This window comes from Lissotriton helveticus, chromosome 11 (assembly GCF_964261635.1).
Source record: "Lissotriton helveticus chromosome 11, aLisHel1.1, whole genome shotgun sequence".
In the NCBI taxonomy this organism is placed as follows: Eukaryota; Metazoa; Chordata; class Amphibia; order Caudata; family Salamandridae; genus Lissotriton; species Lissotriton helveticus.
Window position 1 is genome coordinate 949,120,790 of NC_136072.1, and position 19,818 is coordinate 949,140,607.

Below are 19,818 nucleotides of genomic sequence, written 5' to 3' on the forward strand. Positions count from 1 at the left end.
GCTGGAGCTGGAAAGACTTGGCATAGCAAATGATTTATTTTGCCTACTCATAATGGCTTTTTAAAACCTGCATACACAGGCTGCAATGGGAGACCTAAGACATGTGTAAAGGCCTACTTCAGTGGGTGACACACCATGTGCTGCAGACAGAACCTGGGGCCAATAAACAATGTAGAAATTACAATAATTCAGGGATAACATTTTGAAAAAGGGGGTATGACAATTGTCCTACAATTAAACCAAAGATGTACAATTCAAAACAAAAATGAATGCAAAAGACAGAAAACAGAAAAGAAAGTACCCACAACAATTTTTTGTAAAGCGGTTTGTTGTAATTTGAATTATGCTCTGTAGAACAAAGAAAGACAGAATCCAATGCAAACAATTGGTGCTCACAAGGTTACACTAAACAAACATATAAAACAAATGACAATATACACAAAAACACACACAATGGCAGAGCAGTAAAGATCCAAATATTTGCACGTATTATAACAAGAACATTATACAATATATGCTACCTCTTGATTTGAAAAAGGAGAACGTCGATGGAGGTTTGACATTAGTGATGTGTTGGGTCATCATCAGCATATATAACGTTAGTTGAGAGCAACCATCAAATTCAATCTTACCAAATAACATATATAATTATAGGGGTGAAAATAATAATTCCAAAGTACTCAAACCAAAAGGCCAGGCCCAATAAGATTCAGCATTGGAAAAGTTACTAATTTTTCTTTGTGCATCATGCATACCAAGTTAACCGAGTGCCATCACCAACTTAGCCTAAACAGAAATTCACAACTGAAATGTGAAGTGCCATGTAGTGTCACCAATAATTAAATAAACCACAATAGTTAAGCACACACATGCCAAGATTATAGGCCAAAGTAGTGTATGTCAGGCATAAGAGAAAACTCAATAAATGCCAGTGTAAACAAAACAATTATTAAAAAGATTTGTGATGCAGTCCTACTTGAAAGAACAACACAGGGTTCTGGCTGTTTCCAGTAAGGCTAAGCCAAATACATCAAAAAACACCACAAATTGCCAATACTGGATAACCTTTAAGCGTGATCTAATGGTCCCTAATGAATAAAGCATACCGGTCCATTATACGCCATAGGTCAAAAGAATTTTAATTTTTAATTTTTGTCAAACGATTAGACAGTCTCTCATAGAATGAATGTGCATGTTAACACAAATCAAAGGTTAGACATATCAAAACCAAGAACATTATACATATTTACAATTTACAGATTAAACACATCCTACCAACAACATTCATACTCCATTCACACTACTGTACATGGAAAAAACACAAAACAAAACAAACCAATAAGGCTCTGTGTCAACAAACAATAAAGATGTTAATAAATAATAGTATTTTTCTTCGTTCAAAAATATTTACAATCAAATTATATCAAACATTAATTCATATTTGAAGAAGAAAAAACATCACGTTTTCTAAAATATTTATATTGACAGAGAGTCCAGTCACTTATAGCTGGGGTCTACGCGTTTCGAACCCCCAATGGCGGGGTTCTCGTCAGGACCAACCAATTCTACAACAAAGACCAAAACAAACAGTTAACCAGTCAGCTCTAATTTCCGAAATTCCATGAAAACATCATGAACAACACCAGCTAGCAAAACTGCCATACCTTATAGCATCAATCAATGGACATGGTTACGTGTGGTAGATAATCAAAACATTCGAAAAGACACTAGACAAAAAAGAAAGAAGAAGAACGGCACAACATGAACACCAGTGGTACATATGAAATAACTGGTCCAGCTGCTTTTGGTCTATTCTACACTATACTCACCTCCTCGGGTGTCAAAAAGGGTGTGCCTGCAATGATTTAAACCATGTTTAATGTACCAAGCGTGGAAGGCACAACCAAAAATGCGGCACAAAAAGATTTGTCAAATTGGGGCTCACCGGGTTATGATTGAGAGCGAGTTACGCCCGATTCTTCATATGATTCAGGAAACAGTTTAACCTGAAATGAAGTGCCTCATTAGGGATTTGCATCGGGATGATGAGCTGAAGTGGACTATTTTGTCCAAGATTGAAACAGATCCGAGAGGAGGCGACACCGATGGCAGACTGAGCCAACGAGAAGCGCTCCTTATAATGAAATATGACACTGCCACTACGGGTTTGAATGAAACATCTGAAATATTCAAAATAAATTAGCGATGGTTCAGTGCTTTTTTATTCACTCCTGATTGAGCGTTCACGCTGCCATGTCCAATAAAGTAGCTTTCTCCACCTCTTTTTTTTTTTTTTTTAAAAAGCTCTGTGGCACCAAAAACCAAACATAGAAGATTACCGGCTTGGCACCCTAGCGATCACGTGTTGAGTTGCGACTTCCTGGTAAAAAGTAAGGTAGGACTAACGCCCCCTGGACGCATCTACCAGTGACTGTTAGACGTGACCGGGTTTTCGCCCCAGGTAAGATCTGCTCCGTTCCTCCTAAAATTGGTTCTGTTTCCATCCCCGCTAAATTCAACTCCCTAACTAAGGTTTCCGTTTCAGGCAAAATCGTTTCAGTTACAGTTACAGACCCAATAGTAACGTTGAAATTACAGACCCTGAGCACATTTAGAGCCCCTTTACTAGGGACATTAAATATGTCAATTTGGGTATAGGCCAATGTTACTATGTATTAAGCAGAGAACATAAGCACTTTAGCACTGGTTAGCAGTGGTAAAATGTTCAGAGTCCTAAGGCCAGCAAAAGCAAAGACAGCAAAAACAGGGGAAGCCACACCAAGGATGCCAGGTCTGCAACAAGGGGGCTCTCCATCTGGCCTTTATGGACCTTTCTAATGCATTTGACCTGTAAGCCACACTAAATTATGGGTCATAATGTAGCAGCTCAGGGTGGAAAAATACTGTTAATCATAATAAAACACATGCACAGGGAAACCTCTTTAATAGCCTGTTAATGGCATTTATGTGATACATCCCACCTGTTCTGGCAAACACATGCATATGACAGGGGCACACTTTTGCCCCTTTATGTTCTTGCTATATATAAATAATATTAGTGACTTTTTATTGATGAAGGGTAACACTATGCCTAGGATGGGAAAGCATTTCTTAAAGGTCAATTTTACTAAATCATTTGTTATAACCTGCAGTTCAGCTAAGACCAAATTTATGTCCCCCTTTTTAGAGGATACTCAGTTATCAAGAACTAAGATGTTTAACAACCTGTTTTTTTTTTTGTTTCTTCTTGCACCTGCACTTTTCTGTTAACCCTCAGACACAAACGATTTTCTAAAACAATTGAGGCTGTGTTTAGACTTGTTCATAGATTAGGCCAAAAGTCAGTTAAGGAATTAGTAGATATTTATATGTGTAACTGTATCCCTGTATCGAGCAGGCGTTTGGGGCTATGATAACTTACGGAAAATAGCTTTTTCTCAGGAGCACTGCATCTTTAATCTACCATGAAAAGCTAAGTTTAACTTACTTGGAAGACCACAGATGGTCTTTCCCCTCTGATTCTATGGATTGATTTTTGAAGTAAACCAGACGTTGTCCTGTTGAGAGACTTTCTTAACGAATGTTTATTACTTGATCATTTGTACTAGATTCTATGGGTTGTTTATGTAAAAAACATATTTGTTAGGAGTACCAGAAGTGTTTACAAACCCAAATTGTCTCTGTGATGTAAAGATATGGGTAAACAGCAATATTTGGAATAACGTATGGCAACATATGACACTACATGGAAATGTATCACTTTTCATCAGAAATAAAATCACTAAAATGCATACAATTAAGGAACCTCGTGTGATTCTGGGCAAATCACATAATCTCCCTGTGCCTAACAAAAATGAATGTGTGTCCTCATGTAACACAACTGGTGCTCTGTAAAGCACTCTGATACCCGATACCGGGTCAAGTTTGTGCTATATAAAACTCCGTAAAAAATAAAACAATAAACATTTTTTTTAAAACAGTTCATAAATCTCAAGGTTTAAGTGTAGACAGTGCTTTGGTAAATATTGGAAGTACATATCTTGTACTCCTTTAATCACCCAGTCACTATCCTTGCAGTCTTGCAATAATCCAGGCACTACCGCTGTACTCACATAATTACCCAGGCACTACTCATACACTTATAAAAACATACAGTCACTACCTATGCACTCATGCAATCACACAGGTACTACTGACGCACTCCTCAATGCACCTAGCCAGTACCCATGACTGCTCCAATTATCCAGCCAGTACTCTTGGGCTTAAAAAATGACACAGGCACTACGTATAAACTTTTACAATCACCCAGACACTACCAGTACAGTCATGCAATGACACAGACATTGGTCTTGCACTCATGCTATCAGTCACACATTTGTCATGCACTCCTTCAATTATCTACACATTACTCCTGTAGTCATGAATTCACAAAGACATCATCTATCCACTCTTTCAATGACCCAGACATAACCCCTGCACTCATGCAATCACTTAGGCATTACCTATCCACTCCTCCAATGACACCCAGGCACTAACCATGCACTCATATAATCACCCAGGCATTACTCATGCACTCCTTCAATCACTCATGCAGTACTTATGTACTCCTTCAATAACCCAGGCACTATGCCTGCACTCATGCAATCACCCAGTCTCTACCTATGCACTCATGCAATAACCCAGACACTACCCTTGCACGCCTGCAATCACCAAGGTACCATCCATGCACTCATGCAATCAGTCAGGGACTACCCATGCCATCGTACATGCACTCAGGCACTTCTGCAGCACTCATGCAATCACTCAAGCACTACCCATGCAAGTTTCCAATCATCCAGGCACTACCTCTGCACGTGTGCAATCATCCAGGCATTACCCATGCACTCCTTCAATCAGTCAGGCAGTACCCATGCACTTCTCCAATCCCCCAGGCATTATCCATGCACCCAGGCACTATCCATATACCCCTCCAATTACCCAGCCACTACCCATGCACTTAGAAAATTACCAAGGCACTACCTATACACTTGTCTAATCACCCAGGCAATACCAATGCACTCCTCCATTCACCCAGACATTACCGCTGTATTCATGCAATCAGCCAGGCATTACCCATGCACTCCTTAAATCATTCATGTAGTGCCCATGCACTACTCCAATCACCCAGACATTTTCCTGCACTTATGCAATCACCCAGGCATTACCCATGCACTCATACATGCATTCAGGCACTTTGTGGCACTCATGCAATCACCGAAGCACTATTCATGCACTCTTCCAATCACCCAGGAACTACCCATGCAGTCCAACATGCACCCAGGCACTATCCATGGACTCTTCCATGCACCCAGGCATTACCCATGCACTCATACAATCACCCTGACATTATCCATGCACTCCTCTGTGCATCCTTGAATTACCTATGCACTCCTTCAATCACCCAGACATTACCCCTGCACTTATGCAATTGCACAGGCATTACTCATGCACTCTTTCAATCACTCAGGTAGTTCCCATGCACTTCTATAATTATGCAGACATTACCCCTGCGCTTATACAATCATCCAGGGATTACATATGCACTCCTTTAATCACTGAGGCAGTACCCATGCACTTATAAAATCCTCCAAGCACTATCTATGTATTTATGTAATCACACACGCACTACTGATACACTCCTTGATGCGCCTACACAATACTCATGCACTCTTACAGTCACTGAAGCATTACACATGTATTCATGCAATTACTCTGGTAGTACACATGCACTTCTCCAATCGCACATGCACTAGCCATACACTTTTCCATATATTCAACTTTGCACAATTTATACAACACTTACAAATTTGTCTATTTTTAACTGAATAGGCAGTTCTGAAAAGAACCATTTCTTTCTTCTTGTTTAGTTTTATATTTAGTTGTGCTTTTTAACTCTTTTTTTAATTTTTGGGGTGTTTTTGATTCAAAAAATGAAAAACAGAACCAACAAGAAAAACATTGAAAAAATGATGCAATTAAAAATCACTGCATAAATAAAAAATTTATTTGAGATCCATAGCAGCTAAATACATTGTACATAACTAAAAACGTACATCAAGACATCATCATTGATTAGAATAAAATCATAGTAAAATAAACCATGGTCTTGGCTAGTGGCCCCTGAAAAGAGAATAGCATAAAATACATAATATAAAATTAATTAACCTGCCATATAATCCCTCAAAACCCCCAAATCAATAACCCTAATGTCCTTTTTCTACATCCTTTGACAACATATAGACTGTATTCCATGTTGTAGACATTGAAAAACTTGGCACGCCACATCTCGAAAGACGGGGCCTCTTGATGTAACCAAAGTGATGGTATTGCTAACCGAGCCACCGCCGTGGCCATTAAAATTAAATAACGATATTTAAACAATTGCTTCCCCTGGCGGAGGTCTTCCCAAATTCCAAACAGCATCATAGATTGAGAAATTTTAACAGGAACCCCCGTAATTTTTTACAAAAACCTCTCTATAGCTGCTATCAGGGAGTCTAATGCAGTACAAGCAAAAAATATGTGCAAAATATCTGCACTATCTATTCCACAGCGAAAACATTTCCCATCATGCTGACCCCCCCACTTCATCATCTTAACAGGGGTGTGATACAAGTTGAATAACATTTTATAATGTTGACTTTTTAAATTAGCTGCCATAAAAATCCTCCCAGCCAAATAAATGGATTTCTCTAATGAAATTTCCGGATTCCCCAACCAGGTTCTCCATTTAATATTATACTTTTCTAAGTCGTCAGTTCTGCCCTCTAGCAGTGTTTTACAAATTACCCCAATGTTTCCCTGTCGTCTAATAATTTCTACAATTTTAAAGGCTGTGGGGCAGATAGGATGTTTGACCAAGAAGTCCCTTACTTGCAGGTATCTAAAAAATTGGGTAGAGGGTAGAAGTGTTTCTCTGCCAACTACGCAAATAAACATAGTCCCACATCGGCCTGATACATATCACCAAGTCAGGTAATCCCCTTCCTTGTCCAGACTGAAGCAACCTGGTCCCAAAAGATTGGAGGCATCTCTCCAGTGGCATTAATAGGAGAGTACTGGGATCTTTAATGTTTTTAAGTCTAATCTTCCAGACTTTATAAACAGCATTTAATACCTTAAAAACGAGTTCTTTCAAAGTAGCTGCCATCCAATCTTTTGAAAAGAAAATGCCTCACCTCCGGACCAAGGATCATCTGGTAAATTGAGGGGGCTTCAGCCCGATTACTAATCTCTTCTCCAGTCAACAAAATATGTGTGTTAGCCAAAATACAAGAATGATAATAAAAAGCAAAATCGGGTATAGACATCCTCCTCTTTCTCGAGAGAGGGTCATATATCGGGCAGCACTTCGAAGTTTCCCCGGAGCCCACATGTACAGATCACAAAGTGATTGTAAATACTGGATTTGGTTAGCAGATACCTCCAGAGGCAATGTCCTAAAAAATACATAACCCGCGGTAAAATGTTCATCTTCAAAACATTAGCTCTGCCAACTAATGACAGATGGAGACTCTCCCACCTTTCAAGTGACCGTTTTACTCCCCAAATAATATCCACCAAATTAACCTTGACAATCTCTTTAACAGAGGTGCAAATCTTAATACCCAGATATGTGGCTTCCCTAACCAACCTAGCATCCCTATCTATTGCTTGACTTGTGCATAAGATTTGGGCTTTGGCTGTATTTAGGTTGTACACAGACCCCCCCCTAAAATCTGTGCTAAAGATTCTATTTCGGGTATTGCGAGACACGGATTGGAGGTGACAATCGTAATATCGTCAGCGTATGCCATTACCCAAAACCGTTCTTGTCGTACAATAAAAGGCAAGATCTTTTTACTCTGTTCTAACATAATAATAAAGGGGTTAATATACAACGCAAATAAGAGTGGTGAATATGGACACCCTTGTCGTGTGCCTCTAGAAATCACAATGGTCACAGAAAAATGTCCCATTGAGCATATTTTCGCCAAGGGGAGATGATATAAAGCCTGTAAAGCTTAAATATAACCATGCCCAACACCCATTTGTTGTAAAGCCCTTCCAGAGGAAATTCCAAGACACCCAGTTGAATGACTTTTCGGTATCAAGTAAAATCAAACCAAGTTCCCGAGATTCTACCTGTGCAATTTCAAGGAGAGTAACTACTCTACTCACATGGTCTTCTGTCCCTCTTCCAGGTATAAAGCCATGTTGTTTTAATGATACTATTGGTGTTATCATTTTTGCCAGCAATGTGGCCAAAATTTTTGCATAGATTTTACCATCAGCATTAAGCAGAGAAATTGGATGGTAAGACCCGGTTAATTCAGATGGATTCCCCTTTTTCTTAAAAATACAAATATTGGCCTCGGCCCAGGTTCGCAGTGTCTCACCTTTTTGTGCCATTTGAAATACTTTAAGCATATCAATTTTAATATCTTGGAAAAAGGTCATAAACATTTCCAGGGGAAGTCTATCCGGTCCACCAGCTTTCCCTGCTGCAAGAGAATTTATGGCCTGTTCGAATTCCCCCAGCCTAATCGTCTCTTCACGCTCTCAGCATCTGCCTGAGCCAATTGACCCCACAATGAGGCTGATAGTCCCATATTAATCAAAGAACACTCAGTATCCTGCCCAGTATATAATTCTATATAGAAATCAAAGAAGGTGTAGTGACTGACTCCACGCAGGTAGATGATTTTAGGAGTATTTATTCAAGTTATATGGAGATCAGAAGTACATTAGTATTCAGCCCCACCAAGAGCAGCCAGCAAGGCGCTCAGCCCTTCTCCAACTGTCTGCTTCATACACCAAAATTCTAAATGACATCAACCCAAGAGTGTTCTACAGGTAGAGGAGTGGAAAGCATGTAGAACATAATAACCTGGATACTACATATCCTCCTTTCTTCTCAAGAAAAACAAAAGAAAAGAGATTGTCAGGTGATAAGCTAGTAGACAGAAAAAGAGGGGAGAGTACTAGAGAGAAACAAAGCACAAAAATATATAAAAGAAACAGATAGACATATCCTCCTTTCTGATAAATGTGAGAAAGAAATAAAGCGAAGAAAAAGAAATAAAAAAGAAACCATCAATGAGTACTTTCAGTACACTAACTGGCCAGAAAAGTGCACGAGAGAGCAATCCATATCAGGGGGAAAGTAGATAACAGAGAAGAAGAGAAATACAATAATAAACTCCTTCTTCTCCATACCATCAAAACAATTGAGTTTAAATATATTAGAAAAGTACTGGGCTACAGTGTAATGAGAGATTATTAAAACAGAAAATAGAAACACCCAGTCTTAGATGTACCACTGCAGTATAGTAAAAAGATAAAAATCCAAACTATACACCCAAGAGGGTAAAATTTGAATGTGCAGAAGTAATAATAAAAGATAATGTCCAAGAGGACGCACCATGTTATGCACGTGAAGATGGGGAGACCCAACAAACATACCTCAGGAGAGGTCAAAGGATTGTGCATAGAAGATGCGTGGTAGGAACCATGCAACGTGTAAAGTTACCTAGGTAGGTGTGCAGTGAATCAAAAAATATATATATACCTCATGAAGAGGTCAAAGTTGTGCACTGTAATGACGGGACATAAAATCCTATGTGACACCCCGTGTGAGGTAAGAACAATATGCACCATAAGACAGGAATAAAACCCCTGTGTGACACCTTGGGTTGAGGTACAGATTGTGCGCAGTGAGAAAGTAGAACTGATTAATGTGCACTGTAAAAACAGAACTAAATCCCCTGAGTGACACCTCGCGTTGAGGTTTGAGATTGTGCACTTGAGAGGATACCCTAAGTAGAGTTAAAAAAAAAAGATGTGCACTAAAACAACATGAGTGTAGACTATTCGGGTAAGAACCCAAAAATAAATGGGTAGGAACCCAATGACTTATCTCTCATGACAGAGAAGCATAAACAACATGCAAGAGAACAGGAACCTATGCATATGTACAGAAATAGCACTGCTGCCAACAAAGATGTGACTATATGTGAGAAAATGGTATAAAATAAGCGAGTACAAATAAACATTTGAATGTCAACCCACTGTACCATACAAGAAATTAAAAGATATAGGGCCAGATGGAGGTGGCCCATTACCGGTCGGTAAACCCGAAATTCGGTAAATTTCAGGTTTACTGACCGGTATTGAGCCATTTGCTATGTAGGGGAGATTTGTTAAATACTGAATCAGTATTTACCGATTCTGTATTTACCAAATCATCATTTGCCGATTCGGTATTTACTGAATCAGTAAATGACATGTAGGAAGCACTTTGAAGAGTGCTTCTGTGCTTTAAGGATTCGTTATTTACCACCAACTATTAGTTGGTGGTAAATAACGAATACCTCTGTAAATGCAAATCTGTGCATTTACACCAGTGCCATGTGGCAGATATAGATGCCATTAGGGCATGTATATGTGCCACATGTGCACACAAGCACTATTTAGGGGTGCAACAGGGTGTCAATGTGACACCCTGCCACCCTTGACTCTTTCCCTATTTTACCGAATCGGTATTTACCAATTTGGTAATTGACATTCATTCCTATGGGCCTCCAGGCCCTTATGAATGAATGGCAATTACCGAATCGGTAAATACTGATTCGGTAAATACCGAATCTTAACGATTCGGTATTTTTCACCGAATTATTTTCTACATAGCATTTACCGATTCTAAAATACCGAATCGGTAAAATTTGGTATTTTAGAATTGGTAAATACTATTTACCTACATCTGGTCCCAAGTCACTGGTGTGCCTGTCACCGTGAAATGTGGCAGGCGAATGCGCTGAAATAGCAAAATGTCACTAGATAGCAGCAAAATAGAAGGCAGAGAAAACCGCTATGTGTACAGTCAATCGAGTTACCAGAGGAATTCTGAAGTTCTGTTAAGGAATATAACAAGTCCCGCAGTTCAAAGGAGATTATCTGCAACTTTAATGAAGTAGTGTGTACCTTATGAATCAGGGCGCTTTGAACTTGACAGAAACAGCTTGGAAAATAATTGTCCGAAAACGAGTAAGCGTTATTGAATTACATGAGTGAAACCTTCAGATGGAACCATCCCAAAAAAAACACACTGGCACTGCAATAAATAAAGATGAACATTTCCGTTTTTAAATGATGTAGTTGGGGTACATACAAGAGGGCCTCGCGTTCCTGACAGGGTTCAATAGACATAACTCAAAACGTCAAAACTGCAGATAACACGGTTGGCATGACGGAGAGAGAAAACGTACAGCTGCACTGAAGAAACACAATCCACAAGATGGCGCTACGTTGATCATGTCGCGCCGGGTGGATCTCGGCGCGGAGGCGCTCCCCGAAGCCAAACAGCATCCATGGATTTTCCGAGGAAGACAGAACATCTCAAGAGCTCCGTGGCAGACAGAATAGATAGGTAAGTGCGTGCACTGGGTTGGACACGCAGTGCATTTTTCAAATGTAAAAAATAAGCAGTTAAACTGGAGCGGGCTCAAATATAGTTGAAGAGATATAAAATGCTCACCTTGATTTCCTTGTTTTCAATTACCAACCCGTGGTAGGTAAACAAGGAGAAATATGACAAAAAGTTGGATTAAATAATACGTGCCCCACACAATCAAAATGCTTACACCCCAGCAGTTCTGTGTATCCTCTGGAACAATTCTTCACGAGGATGATGATTTCATAATGAAGACCTTCACGAAGGAGCCTTACTGACAGAGACAAATTACACTTGAGGCAAAAGCTGGTTATCTGGAATCATGTAGATATTTAATAAGGCACAGTAGACGTTTGTAATTGCACAATGTACTCAACCTGTGCTGAAACTAGGGTAGAGGCAGTCTCAAATTACCTCGGCTGAAGCAGCCACAATAGCACTAGGCTGTAATTGTAAAACGCAGTAGGAACTGGTTTGTGAACAAGTTTGAAGAAATGGCACATTGGCATTGACAGAGACTTGTAACGCCTTGTTCCATGTAAGTAGGGAACGCTGTGGAGGCACACAAACTGTATCAAGTGACGCTTGAGGTGCTGCCTGCGTTGCAAGGAAAGTCTTTTACACACACCGTAGGAACAGCTGCCAAAGACTTGAGATGCAGGAGATAGTAACTGGCATGAGAAGATTATGAGACGCTTGAGGTGCTGCCTGTATTGAAAGGCGTTGAAGGGATAGTCTTTTACACACACTGTAGGAAAATAAGGCAAAGTGTGTATGCATGTAGATGGCAAACTGATCACACAAGATGCATACTGGCAGGCTTACCCTCACTGAAGAAACTGGAACAGACACTGTAGCGTTGAGGGCGACCGGTGGAAGGTCAATGGTGGGGCTGATGTGTGCCAGATGAAGAGTTAGAGCAGTTGTAATTTCAAAAGTTGCTAGAGGTTGAGATTAGGTACTCAGATGTCCTCTGAGGTAGCAGACACAGGTTCTTTAGATCAAATCGTCACCAATAAAATCTAGAATGTAGAACGCAGTTCGATGATTTTAGGAGGATTTATTCAAGTTAGATGGAGATCAGAAGTACATTAGTATTCAGCCCCACCAAGAGCAGCCAGCAAGCGCTCAGCCCTTCTCCAACTATCTGCTTCATACACCAACATTCTAAATGACATCAACTCAAGAGTGTTCTACAGGTGGAGGAGTGGAAAGCATGTAAAACATAATAACCAGGATACTACATACGGCTTTAAGGATTTCCTGGGGATCAGACACAATAGCCCCAGCCGCATTTTTAATTCCCGTTATTCTTTGTTCAGCCTCTTTTATTCGCAATTTCTGGGCTGAGCATCGTCCTGTGGCCTCACCATATTCATGGCACTCTTTTCAAAAAGTTTGATATTTTATAGCAATCTCTTTATTCCATTCTAAATTTATTTTAGACTTACATCTAGCTAGATTATGCTGTAGTACTACAGTGTTATATGCTGCTGCTAACCCCTTAGCCAATTCCTCTTCAGCGATCTTAAGCTCATTATATAAGACCTGTAATGCCTGCTTAGCTAGTTTTGGTTTTAAAAACCCAAAACTCTGTGTTTCCCCTTTAAATGCATCCCATACAATCCCCGAAGATGCCGTGTGTCAGATAATCTTAAAAATTTCCTTTATCCAGGCCTTCATATGCTCGATAAACTTCATCCATTAGGTGCTTCATATCAAATGTTAAATTTTCTTGGGACTGCACACCACCCAAGAGCTTGAATTTCCAGTACCACTGGTACATGATCCGAAGTCACCCTTGGATATACACAAATGTTAACCCCAATAAATAATAATGTAGATAAAAAACAATAGTCAAAGCGTACAAGCCTATAGTGGGGGTATGAGTAAAACGTATATCCTGGGTCTTGCCTGTGCAGGTTGCTCCAAAAATCAAATAACCCATGGTCAGTTAGCAGTTGAAAAAGAGTCTTGCGTACCCTAGGTTTCCTGCCTTTGTAGTTTTGCCCACAATTTTGAAAATCCTCATGTGTCAAATTTATATTAAATTCCCACACAAGTATAACGGAGTGGGCCATGTAGCAAGCTCTCTATTTAAATATTTCATATTGGGGCTTCATCAAAATTAGAGCCATATATTGTGCAGAGTGTAAATATTACTTACCCCTGTCATACATTCCACAATAGCCCAGCGCCCACACATATCAGCCAGTATACGCCCAGTAGTTTGAATCGAAGGTCTTACTAAAATCGCCTCTTCTCATACTTGACTGCCTTGAAGTTACCAATACCGTATATCCTAATTTTGCAAAGATCTTGCATTTCGACCATGCAATATGCGTCTCCTGCAGACACACTGCTTGTGGTTCTTAATGGCAACCAGGATAGCATTCACTGATTGCTCACCAACACATAAGGTTTTCTTAAATTTTAAACAATGCTACTCAACTCTAGCTAATTAAGGGAAGATGTTAGTTGGAGCAGTTGTTGTGCCAGCAGATGAGGTGCTGGGTCCAGCAGTGTTATCGTCAGTTGTCTGTCGTTGTTGTTCACAACGTAGTTGTTCTCTTGTGAGAAGCCGAAGGTGCATTGTATATAAATGCTTCAGCATAGATGATGTCCCACAAAAATATTTTTTTTCTGACCCTCGGGAGAGGACCTTTTGTTAAACTGTACATGTCACACTTGGGCATTCACCTTTTTCTCCCCAGATGGTATGGAGAAAAATGCCCATTCGATGCTCTCATACCGAACTTTGACAGGTTCTTTCAAATTTTCTTCCTTTTCAGGTGGAAGTAGCTGTGGTGGATTTCCAACTGCCATTTTTTGATGAAACAAAAAAAAACACCAAAAAGATAGAAAGAAGAGGAGCAAAAGACAACAGGTGTGACCTCTGAGATTCTCTTGAAAGAATGAAAAAAATGTGTGGGGTCCTTCAAGTTCTAGAATGGAAAGCTTCTAATCCAATGAAATTGTTTCTTTTGAAGTCAAATGGGATTTGCGCACCCGGCGCACAACCAGTGCGCACCCGATGTGATTTCCGGAAAATATATTTAACAATAATATAGCTTTATTACAATTACAAATATATGATATTTACCGTTATAGTAGGTAATGTTTTGGTATAATATATATATAATAAAGTTATATACATATACTTTTAAAACTTAAAGGTTTGCGATGGATTCGTGCACCCAAAGCGACTCCTGGAAACACGTATGTGATGTTATGCAGGGCTGAGAGCGCGCACCCTTCAAATACCATACACACATCGAACATGATTTAACCAATGTGGCAGCAAAATTCAAGGATTCGGGCACCCACCGTGCGTGGTGCACGATCGGTATGTGAATCCACTTTAAAAAAAAGGTAAATGCATATTTTAGAAAGGAGAAACCCACATTATTTTTATAGAAGTTGAAAAAAATTGAAAAAACATTTTTGGGACATTACAATTAGAAATTAGCATAAAAAACCTTTGAAATTCACTGAAAAAACATAGGTTTTCAGGGACGTTATAGTTAGAAATTAGCATTTAAAATACTTTATAATTTCACTGATAAAACTATAGGTTTCATGGACGTTATAGTTAGAAATTAGCATTTAAAAAAACCTTAGAAATTCACTGAAAAAACACAGGTTTCAGGGACGTTACAGTTAGTTGGACATTTCAGTCGTACAAAAACAGAGAAATTTGGTCGTTATAGTTAGTTGAGTAAAATTTACAGATTCACAAAATGATGTTTGTACATGGCCATGCCCTAAATTGTGGTTGCAAATAGGCCGACTGCCCATTTGCTACCACAATTTAGGGTCGTACATCTGGCCCCTTGTTGTTTACAATGGTGTGTGTGTACCTGATTAAAGAGTTCGCAGACAGTCAAATTAACTAAACCCGTATTAATTAATGGATTCTCCAACTCAGCCACTGAGGTCATAAATAGTGGCTTAGATATTTTGCCTTTCCAAGGATGAAAACTGTGTGTCAAACAAATAAATGCTTTAAAATGCGTAGTATTTACTGTGAAACACATAATCAATATTATTTTATGTTATGAATTGTATCAAGCTGTTCAGTGCCTCTCTTGTGTTAATAAAAAGTAAGTCAGAGAGAAGAAACAATAATATTACCAATACAGTATTATCAAATGCTTTTCACATACCTTGTTATTTTGATTACTGCAAGGCTACAATGTAGCTCTGACAGTTACTGAGTTTGAATTTTTGAATGTATAACCAGGGCCAGTGGAATTTTGAAATTCTGCGACAGTTGCATTTTCTGCATACATATTGATTTGCTGTACATGCTACAAAGCCCATAACCTCCTGCATAACTTGCAGATTAAAAATGTGTTACTATCAGAAATGGATCAAAAGTTACTAAACACGTTGTCATGCATACTGCTTCGCAGAGGCTGGCACGTTGCTGGGCAGAGGCAGGTCACCTTTCAGATGTTGATTGGTAGGTGTTGAACTGGTACTAATGAGGTTTAATCTTCAACCAGGTTACTTGTATTTTGTCAAAGAGTGGACGTGTGGAAATGGTTACAACCATGTGTTCACTGGTACCAGCAATTTTGCCCCTGACATTACCGCAACTGATGCACATCAAGTTGAAATTTCCTCCAACTAACTTGTGCAAATATTACATTTTGGGCCCAGTTGTTGATCGTAAATTGGTTGCATCTGCACTATTGTCATTTTTTATTTCATTAGTGTGGACTTAATAAACTAGACAAGAGAAAAGAGTTGCAGAGGCTGCTCCCGAAGGGGGCTCGAGAGCCGGCGCCATAACCAGCGCTTCGTCCCCGGACAAACTAATGGGGGCCCGCCTTTTTTGGCGCGCTAAGCGGGACAAAGGGCGATAGATAGGCCCCGAGCTCCTCCCCCCGCCAGCAGCCGCCGAAGTGATACCAACTCCCCCCCTGGCCAATGGGGGCCAGGGCGGGATACAAACCCCCCCAATGGAAAGGGGGCCTACATGGCGGGAAGGCGAGAAGGGGGGCATATAAGCGCTGCTCCCCCAGGTAAGCTCCTATCTTCACGGAGCGGGGAGCAGCAACGGCGTTGGAGCACAATCTTGTCCCACCCACCCACACCTAAGGAACAGCAATGTCGCAGGGCTGAGGAAGAGGCAAAGCGTGGCGGAGAACTACGCTGATATCGGTTGGTACGGAGGCACACCGGAGGGCGGTGTGCCAGAATAGGTCCACTCACCTTCAGATGCCTCACGGCTGGGTGAGTTGGCCTAAGGCCAGTTGTGTAGGACCACCCACTCTGGGATGCCTCACGGCTGGGTAGCGTGGCCTACCAAAGGAGGGGGAAGCAAACGGAGACGGCGCTCGCAGCCCAGCCCCCGCCTGATGGCAGGGCACAACAAAGTCGGACGAGGTAGCGAGGTGGCCTAACTCCTGGACAGAAGCTTCTCCCCTCCCGCGCAAAAGGGGCGCAAAAACCCAACCTTCCAAAGAAAAGGACCCAGAAGGGCCAACAGACAATACCAAGGAACTTTGTTATGACATTACATGCAAGATGCAAAGTATATACATGTTTCCTTGTATTCCTAATAAACTGCGGCCAACAAATGACCACCACAAGACAAAAAATGTGTAAGTTGGTTTTTTGGCGTAATAAGGAGTACAGTATGGGGAGATATGGCATACAGGTGGGAGTGGGCAGAGTGCGGGGGTTATGCATAAAATAACAACAGACAGATAGCTATTCGATGTTAAAGATGAAAAGAAGATGGCAAAACATGAAATGTATCAAATGAAAATCTTCCCACCAAAGTACGAATTTATAGAGCACTCAGGTTAAATGTTTTTGTCATTCGAGAAAATTCTGTATCTCAGTTGTCGATTGTGTCCAGCAAACATCTATTATCAGGCATACTTGCCAGTTTTAGTCTGGTACTGCAGCTTCTCAATGTTTATGGAAAGCACACTGCAAAACACGCATGAATGTATTCGCGATTTTCAACCCACTGCTCCTCTAACTGTGACCCTTCTAAAACTCCTTCCACGAGTGCATCCCGAGTCCGCCATCACCCATCCCGCACCTCACTATTAACATCTCGTTTGTCTGTTACATTGCAGCTAGTTTTCTGGTGAATTGGCCCCATAAATAGTTGCACACATAATCATGGCAATACAATTCATTGTAACTTGCTAAATGTGTAAGTTAATCTTTAACATAACGTACCTTATACGGCTAAGAACTTGTTCAGTTGGTGCCGTTAAAAAAATGAATGGAAACAGTTATATTAAAAATTGTGTGTTTTTTAAATGAGCACACGTGCAAAAAGAAATACAAATGCATTATCTGGTACAACGATAATTCAGAATGCACGCTCCAACCACTCCCCTCCGCTTCCCCAATTTATTTAAAACAGTATTCTGAGCTTTGTTCATACAGAAAAAAACGAAAAAATATGTTTTACCTTTTGTAAAAAAAAATCTATATTTAATCAACGCCATTTCTATTGCCAGGGAAAATTCTACTAAGACTTTGTCACCACCACACATAGTGTTATGTTTTGGAATTAGCTTTAAAAACGTCGACACCATTAATCACGGAAAGGGTTAAGTATGGTTGATTCGACTTGAAGCGTGCATCTCCTATGAACAGACAGTCTGTCACCATCCGGATCTCCTGTTAAATTTACTACTCGCAGAACGCGTGATGACATCTGTATAATTAATAACAGCAAAGAGAAAGGAGCCCGTGCGGCGTCAACACCGCATGGCTGGAGAAAAATAGCCATTGCAGTGCTAATGTTATCTGCTCCCGAGCAGGTGTAGACGCACTAGCATGGCGCTGCCTGGCTTTTATTTTTAACACCCTGCTCCCAGGCGGTGACAAGGCATCGCTAAGTGAGGTAATAGCCAATTGATTTTCTTCCGTTTTGCAGTGGGCAGTAATAAATCATGCTGCTTGTCAGAGGGGTGTTTCATGTTTGCAGTGAGAGTGTGCCAACAATTAATCGGCAGAAAGCCCTCGTGGCTCCCCCTCTTGAAAATGTGGCCGCGGCATGACATGCAGGAATGAGGGCCTTCTTGACCAAAAAAAGCGCAGCTGCGACAAGTACTTTAAAGTGCTTTTTTTCTCTTTCCCTTTCAGGCGCTGACTGGGTCGTCAGACGAGTAATTGATCTATGGGCCAGAGGACCAGGGAGCGCACCATTCAATAAAATAGAGTTCAAATTCAAAGGAACAGGCAAAGGAAAATATCAAGATTGTATCATTTCATCGAACATTTGGGTTCGTTTTAATGTCTTTTTCAGCAAATACCACATAAACTGTGAGCTTGAAAGATATTACCATGAAGAGTCAAATGCTCTTTTTTTTAAATTGCCGAACTGTGCAGTAAATGATGCTTAAAGTGGGTTGCTGCGTTGGAATTTGTACTGTAACACTAGCAATCAATATATTATTTAAAATGTTAGACTGAAATGTCGGTATGGACCACGACAACAGCATTGCAAACAGTTTTAGATGCCATGATGTTGGAATGATAAGAAGAACAAATACCTCCTAGCATCTGTGGCGCCATTTTATATTTCAGTTTTGCTTTGTAAAACGTATTGCAATTCATATCCGTGGTCTCCTTGTTTTTTAAGGGGGAACACTAACTGCAATTTCCGAAAGAGCTACTAGCTCTACTGGAAGCCACTAGTAAACAACCCATGAGGATACTACCTCAAGCATCATCCAATTTGCTTCCAAAATGTTCAAACATGACTACACAGCCAGTGGACAGGATGTGGAAAATGCCACTTTCCCTAGGTAGGCAAAAATCGTAGCACTATCTATCACTCCGAGAATGTATTAAAGCCCGATCGCAAGCATACAAATGTCATCATCATCCAAAAACTTTATTTAGGCCCAAAAATGGCCATAAAAGCACAGATAAAAAGACATTATATTTAGTTAAAAAGATGGCTAAAAAGATAACATTTCATTCATAGCGTTGTCATGACAAATAAACACCAACCAAACAAATAAAAACATGTATTATGATCAAAATCCATTGGCATCTCTTTAAGCCTTCTTCTGGCTCGCATCACAGCCCTAGATTATTGTTTGAGTGAGACGATAATGAAGTGCCTATGCATCATGCGACCATTCTAGGTGATCCTCGCTCCATTTTCCTTCTGCCTCATTGTCATTTGATTAGAACATTCGTAAAAGGCTTGTACATCATGTAGAAAAACTACAAAATATTAACGTGCTTGTACATACTATGGGCAATCTTGGAGGTTAATACATTACCTAAAATATTAAATTCATAAAGGGCCCATTTGTAGGCGGAGCATGGCCATAATCTAACCTAGCAACAATAGACAA

At 40.2% G+C, this 19,818-nt stretch overlaps 1 long non-coding RNA gene across 1 annotated transcript; it reads left to right on the forward strand.

Annotated features, from left to right (window-relative positions):
• Window positions 1-11,205: 11,205 nt before the first annotated feature.
• LOC144791362 (uncharacterized) lies at window positions 11,206-18,851 on the forward strand. The gene is made up of 3 exons (XR_013602369.1): window positions 11,206-11,446; window positions 14,263-14,357; window positions 18,593-18,851. It is a non-coding gene; the product is annotated as an uncharacterized LOC144791362 (long non-coding RNA).
• Window positions 18,852-19,818: the final 967 nt, after the last annotated feature.